We start from the raw sequence: 6,204 nt of genomic DNA, 5'->3' as shown, positions 1-6,204 counted from the left end.
AGTCTGTGGGGAAGGACCTCTCCTCCCCAAGAAAACATGCATCCACTCAAATGACTGAAATAGAAAAGTGGGATGGAGCTTCACAATTACTGTAAGGAGAGAGTAATAGGGGTGCTCCCCAAAGCCAGGCTGTGATAGTGGCTAAGAACATGGGCTCTGGGTTTAGCGTCTTGACTTGGAATTCCACTTGCCATCTGATTTTAGGCAACTGCTAAAGCTTTCAAGCCTCTTTTCTGTAAGATAGGGATATAGTCTCTACCTCATAGGGGTGTAGTGAGGATCAAATGAGATAATACACATGAAGTACTTAGCACAGGAATAATAATAGCTAATGTTTCTTAAGCATTTTCCTTACGCCAATGTGGTAAGCTAAATAATGGCCCCAAAGACATCCAGGTGTTAATCCCTGGAACCTACAAATGTTACCTTATGTAGCAAAAGGGACTTTGCAGATGTAATTAAGGATCTTGAAATGAGGAAATTATACTGGTTGAACATGTTGTCCTTATAAGAGGGAGTCAAAGGAATATTTTACTACAGAAGAAGGCCATGTGATGCCTGAAAGCAAGACTCTACATGGCTGGCTTTCCAGATGGAGGAAAGTGCCACCAAAGAATGTGGCTCTAGATGCTGGAAAAGACAAGGAAACAGGTTTTTCACTATGACTTGGGAGGGTGTGTGGCCTTGCAGATATCTTGATTTCAGCCCACTGAAACAAATTTCAGACTTTTGACCTCCAGAACTGTAAATGTATGGTGGTGGGGTGCCTGGGTCGCTCAGTCTGCTGAGAGTCTGATTCTTGATTTCAGCTCAGGTCATGACCCCAAGGTCATGGGATTGAGCCCTGTGTCGGGCTCTCGCTGAGTGTGGACGCTGCTTAAGATTTTCTCTCTCCCTCTGCCCCTGTCTGCCACTCACTCTCTCTCTCTTTCTCTCTCTCTCTCTCTCTCTCTCTCTGTCTATCTCTCTCAAAAAAAATGTGGTGGTGGTGTTTTTCAAGCTTTATGGAGATAGCATTGACATAACATTGTATAAGTTTAAGGTGTACAATGTGATGATTTGATATACATATATACTGGGAGATGTTTACTCCAATTGGGTTGGTTACATCCTTCAGCTCACATAATTACTATTTTGTTGCTGTTATGGGGAGAACATTAAAGCTGTGTTTTCATAGAAACTTTCAAATACACAATACAGTATTGTTAACTATAATCACCATGCTGTACACTAGATCCCTAGAACATATTCATTTTATAACTGAAAGTTGTACCCTCGGACTATCCTCCCATTACTCCCAACCCTCAGCCTCTGGCAACCACCATTCTACTCTGTTTCTGTGAGTTCAATGTTTTTAGACTCCACATATAAGCAACGTCATATGGTATTTGTCTTTCTCTGTCTGACTTATTTCACTCAGCAAAATGTCCTTAAGGTCCATGGAACTTGTTCTCGCAAATGGAAGAATTTTCTTCTTTCTCATGGCTGAATGACATATGTTCCTTCTATATCCAATTTGTTGAGTGTTTTTATCATGAAAGGATGTTGAATTCTGTCAAAATCTTTTTCTGCAACTATTGAGACAATCATGATTATCGTCTTTCGTTCTATTGATGTGGTATGTCATATTTGTTGATTTGCATGTGTTGAACCATCTTTGCATTCAGGGATAAATCCCACTTGATCATGGTGTATGGTCCTTTTAGTGCTGTTGAATTTGGTTTGCTAGTATTTTGATGAGAAATTTTATGTCTGTACTTATCAGGAATATTGGCCTGTAGTTTTCATTTCATGTCATGTTATTTTTTAGGGTTTTTAAAACCTTATTTTAAAATATTTAAAAATTTTAATTCCAGTGTAGTTAACACACAGCATTATGTTAGTTTCAGGTGTGCAATATAATGACTTAACAATTCCATATGTTACTCAGTGCTCATAAAGATACGTGTACTCTGATGTCATGTGGTGTTCTCACCTAGCGTTAGAATCAGGGTAATGCAGGCCTCATAAAATGGGTTTGACAGTGTTTCCTCTTCAAAGTTTGGAAGCATTTGAGACAAATTGGTATCAATTCTTTAAATGTTGGGTAGAATTCACTAGTGAAACCATCCAGTCCTGAACCTTCCTTTGTTGGGAGGTTTTCATTACTGATTCAGTCTTCTCACTTGTTATTGGTTGATTCAGATTTTCTTTTTTTTTTTCAATTTTTTAAATGTTTATTTATTTTTGAGAGAGAGAGAGCGAGAGAGAGAGAGAGCAGGGGAGGGGCAGAGAGAGAGAGGGAGACACAGAATCCCAATCAGGCTCCAGGCTCCCAGCTGTCGGCACAGAGCCCAATGTGGGGCTCGAACATGCAAACTGTCAGATCATGATCTGAGCTGAAGTCAGACGCTTAGCCGACTGAGCCACGCAGGTGCCCCAGGGCTATTCAGATTTTCTATTTCTTCATGATTCAGACTTGGTAGGTTGTATGTTTCTAAAAATTTATCCATTTCTTCTAGGTTGTCCAATTTGTTGGTGTACAATTGCTCATAGAAATCTCTTATCATCCTTTGTATTTCTGTGGTATCAGCTGTAATATCTCCTTTTTAATTTATAATTTTATTTATTTGAGTCTACTCTCCTTTTCTTGGTAAATGTAGCTAAAAGTTTGTCAATTTTGCTTATCTTTTCAAAAAACTAGCTCTTATTTTTGGTCATCTTTTCTACTATCTTTCCATTCTCTATTTCATTCATTTCTGCTCTGATATTTATTATCTCTTTCCTTCTGATAAATTTGGGCTTAGTTTGTTCTTCTGTTTCTAGTTCCTTAATGTGTGAAGTTAGCCTTTTCTTTCTTTCTTTCTTTCTTTCTTTCTTTCTTTCTTTCTTTCTTTCTGTTGGCATATAGTGCAACAATGATTTCAGGAGTAGATTCCTTAATGCCCTTATCCATTTAGCCCACCCCCCTTTCCACAATCCCTCCAGCAACCCTCTGTTTGTTCTGTATATTTAAGAGTCCCATATGTTTTCTCCCCCTCCCTCTTTTTATATTATTGTTGCTTCCCTTCTCTTATGTTCATCTGTTTTGTATCCTAAAGTCCTCATATGAGTGAAATCATATGATATTTGTTTTTCTCTGACTCACTAATTTTGCTTAGCCTAATACCCTCTAGTTCCATCCACATAGTTACAAATGGCAAGATTTCATTCTTTTTGATTGCCGAGTAATACTCCATTCTATACATATATACCACATCTTCTTTATCCATTCATCCATCGATGGACATTTGGGCTCTTCCCATACTTTGGCTATTGTTGGTAGTGCTACTATAAACATTGGGGTGTATGAGCCCCTTTCGAAACAGCACACCTGTATCCCTTGGATAAATACATAGTAGTGAAATTGCTGGGTCACAGGGTAGTTCTGTTTCTAATTTTTTGAGGAACCTCCATACTGTTTTCCAGAGTGGCTGCACCAGTTTGCATTCCCACCAGCAGTGCTAAAGAAATCCTCTTTCTCTGCATCCTCGCCAAAATCTGTTGGTGCCTGACTTGTTAGCCATTCTGACAGGTGTGAGGTGGTATCTCATTGTGGTTTTGAGTTGTATTTCCCTGATGATGAGTGATGTTGAGCATTTTTTCCTGTGTCGGTTGGCCATCTGGATGTGTTCTTTGGAGAAGTGTCTACTCATGTCTTTTGCCCATTTCTTCACTGGATTATTTGTTTTCTGGGTGTTGAGTTTGATAAGTTCTTTTTAGATTCTGGATACTAACCCTTTATCTGATATGTCATTTGCAAATATCTTCTCCCATTCCACAGGTTGCCTTTTAGTTTTGCTGATTGTTTCCTTTGCTGTAAGAAGCTCTTTATTTTGATGAGGTCCCAATAGTTTATTTTGCTTTTGTGTCCCTTGCCTCCAGAGACGTGTTGAGTAAGAAGTTGCTGTGGCCAAGGTCAAAGAGGATTTTGTCTGCTTTCTCCTTGAGGATTTTGATGGCTTCCTGTCTTACATTGAGGTCTTTCATCCATTTTGAGTTTATTTTTGTGTATGGTGTAAGAAAGTGGTCCAGGTTCATTCTTCTGCATGTCACTGTTCAGTTTTCCCAGCACCACTTGCTGAAGAGACTGTCTTTATTCCATTGGATATTCTTTCCTACTTTGTCAAAGATTAGTTGGCTATACATTTGTGGGTCCATTTCTGGGTTCTCTATTCTGTTCCATTGATCTGAGTGTGTTCTTGTGCCAGTACCATACTGTCTTGATGATTACAGCTTTGTGATACAGCTTGAAGTCCAGGATTGTGATGCCTCCAGCTTTGGTTTTCTTTTTCAAGATTGCTTTGGCAATTCTGGGTCTTTTCTGATTCCATACAAATTTTAGAATTGTTTGTTCTAGCTCTGTGAAGAATGCTGGTGTTATTTTGATAGGGATTGCAGCTTATTTATTTCAGTTTTTTTTTTTTTTTTTCTTAATGTAGGCATTTCTGGCTGTAACTTCTATCTTAGCATTGCATTTGCTGCATCCTGTAAGTTTTGGTATGTTGTGTTCCCATTGTAATTGCTTTCAGTATACTTTTTAAATTTCCCTTTTGATTTCATCTTTGTTTGTTCAGGAGTGTGACACTTCATTTCCACATTATTTGTGAATTTTCCAGTTTTTCTACTGTTATTAATTTTTAATTTCATACTATTGTGATTGGAAAAGATACTTGATTGAGCTTTGGCTCAGGTCATGATATCATAGTTCCTGAGATCAAGCCCTACAATGGGCTCTCTACTATCAGTACAGATCCAGCTTTGGATCCTCTTTCTCCCATTCTTTCTGCCCCGCCCCCACTCTCTCTCCCTCTCCTAAAAATAAACATTAAAAAAATTATTAGGGGTGCCTGGGTGGCTCAGTCGGTTAAGCATCTGACTTTGGCTCAGGTTATGATCTCATGGTTTGTGGTTTTGAGCCCTTGTGGGGCTCTGTGCTGACAGCTCAGAGCCTGGAGCTTGCTTCAGATTCTGTGTCTCCCTCTCTCTCTCTGCCCCTCCCCTGCTCACGCTGTCTGTCCCTCTTAAAAATAAACAAACATTAAAAAAAAATTAAAGGGGATCTAGGTAGCTGAGTTTTAAGCACCTGACTTCAGCTCACGTCATGATCTCACAGTTTGTGAGTTTAAGCCCTGCTTCAGGTGAGCATGAGCCCCACTTTGGGCAAAACACGAGCCCCAGGTGAGCCCTGCTTTCTCTCTCTCTCTTTCTTTGCCCCTTGTGGGATTCCTTCTCTCTCTTTGTCTTTCTACCCCTCACTCACTTGTGCCCTCTCTTTCTCTAAATAAATAAATAAATATTTTAAAAAAGGAAAAGATACTTGCTACAGTTTCAATTTTTTTTTTTTATTTGCTGAGACTTGTTTTGTGACTTATGATCTATCTTGGAGAATGTTCTAGGTGTGTTTGAGATGAATCTGTATTTTGCTGCTATTGCTTGAATTGTTCTCTGTATGTTTGTTAGGTCCACTTGGCCTAAAGAATAGCCAAGTCCAATGTTTCCTTATTGATTTTCTGTCTGGATGATCTATCCATTATTGAAAATGGGGAATTGAAGTCCCCTATTATTGTTGTATTATTGTCTATTACTCCTTTCAGATTTGATATTTAATATGTTTAGGTAGTCCACTGTTGGGTACATATATATTTACAATTGTTATATCCTCTTGATGAACTGACCCATTCAGCATTATATAATGACATCCTTTGTCTCTTGTTAGTTTTTGACTTAAAATCTATTTTGTCTGATGTAAGTAGAGCTACCTCTGCTGTCTTTTCATTTCTACTTGTGTGAAATATATATCCTCTTCTACCCTTCACTTTGAGTCTATGTGTGTCCTTGAAGCTGAAGTGAATTTTTTATTGGCAGCATATAGTTGAGTCTTGTTTCTTCATCTATTCAGCCACTCTATGCCTTTTGATTGGAACGTTTAATCCATTTACATTTAAAGTAATTATTGATAGGTAAGGGCTTACTGTTGCCATCTTGTCCACTGGTTTCTGGTTGTTTTGTAATACCTTTCTTCCTTCTGTTCTCTCTTGCTTTCTTCTTTTGTGAACTGATGATTTTCCATAGTGGTATACTTCTTTCCCCTTCTTTTTATTTTGTATGTATCTACTATAGGTTTTTGTTTTGTGGTTACCCTGAGGTTCACTTGAAACATCTTATAGATATTATAATCTATTT

Source organism: Herpailurus yagouaroundi, unplaced genomic scaffold, assembly GCF_014898765.1.
Source record: "Herpailurus yagouaroundi ecotype Mexico unplaced genomic scaffold, PumYag 184, whole genome shotgun sequence".
Lineage (NCBI taxonomy): Eukaryota > Metazoa > Chordata > Mammalia > Carnivora > Felidae > Herpailurus > Herpailurus yagouaroundi.
Note: the sequence above shows the minus strand (reverse complement) of the source record.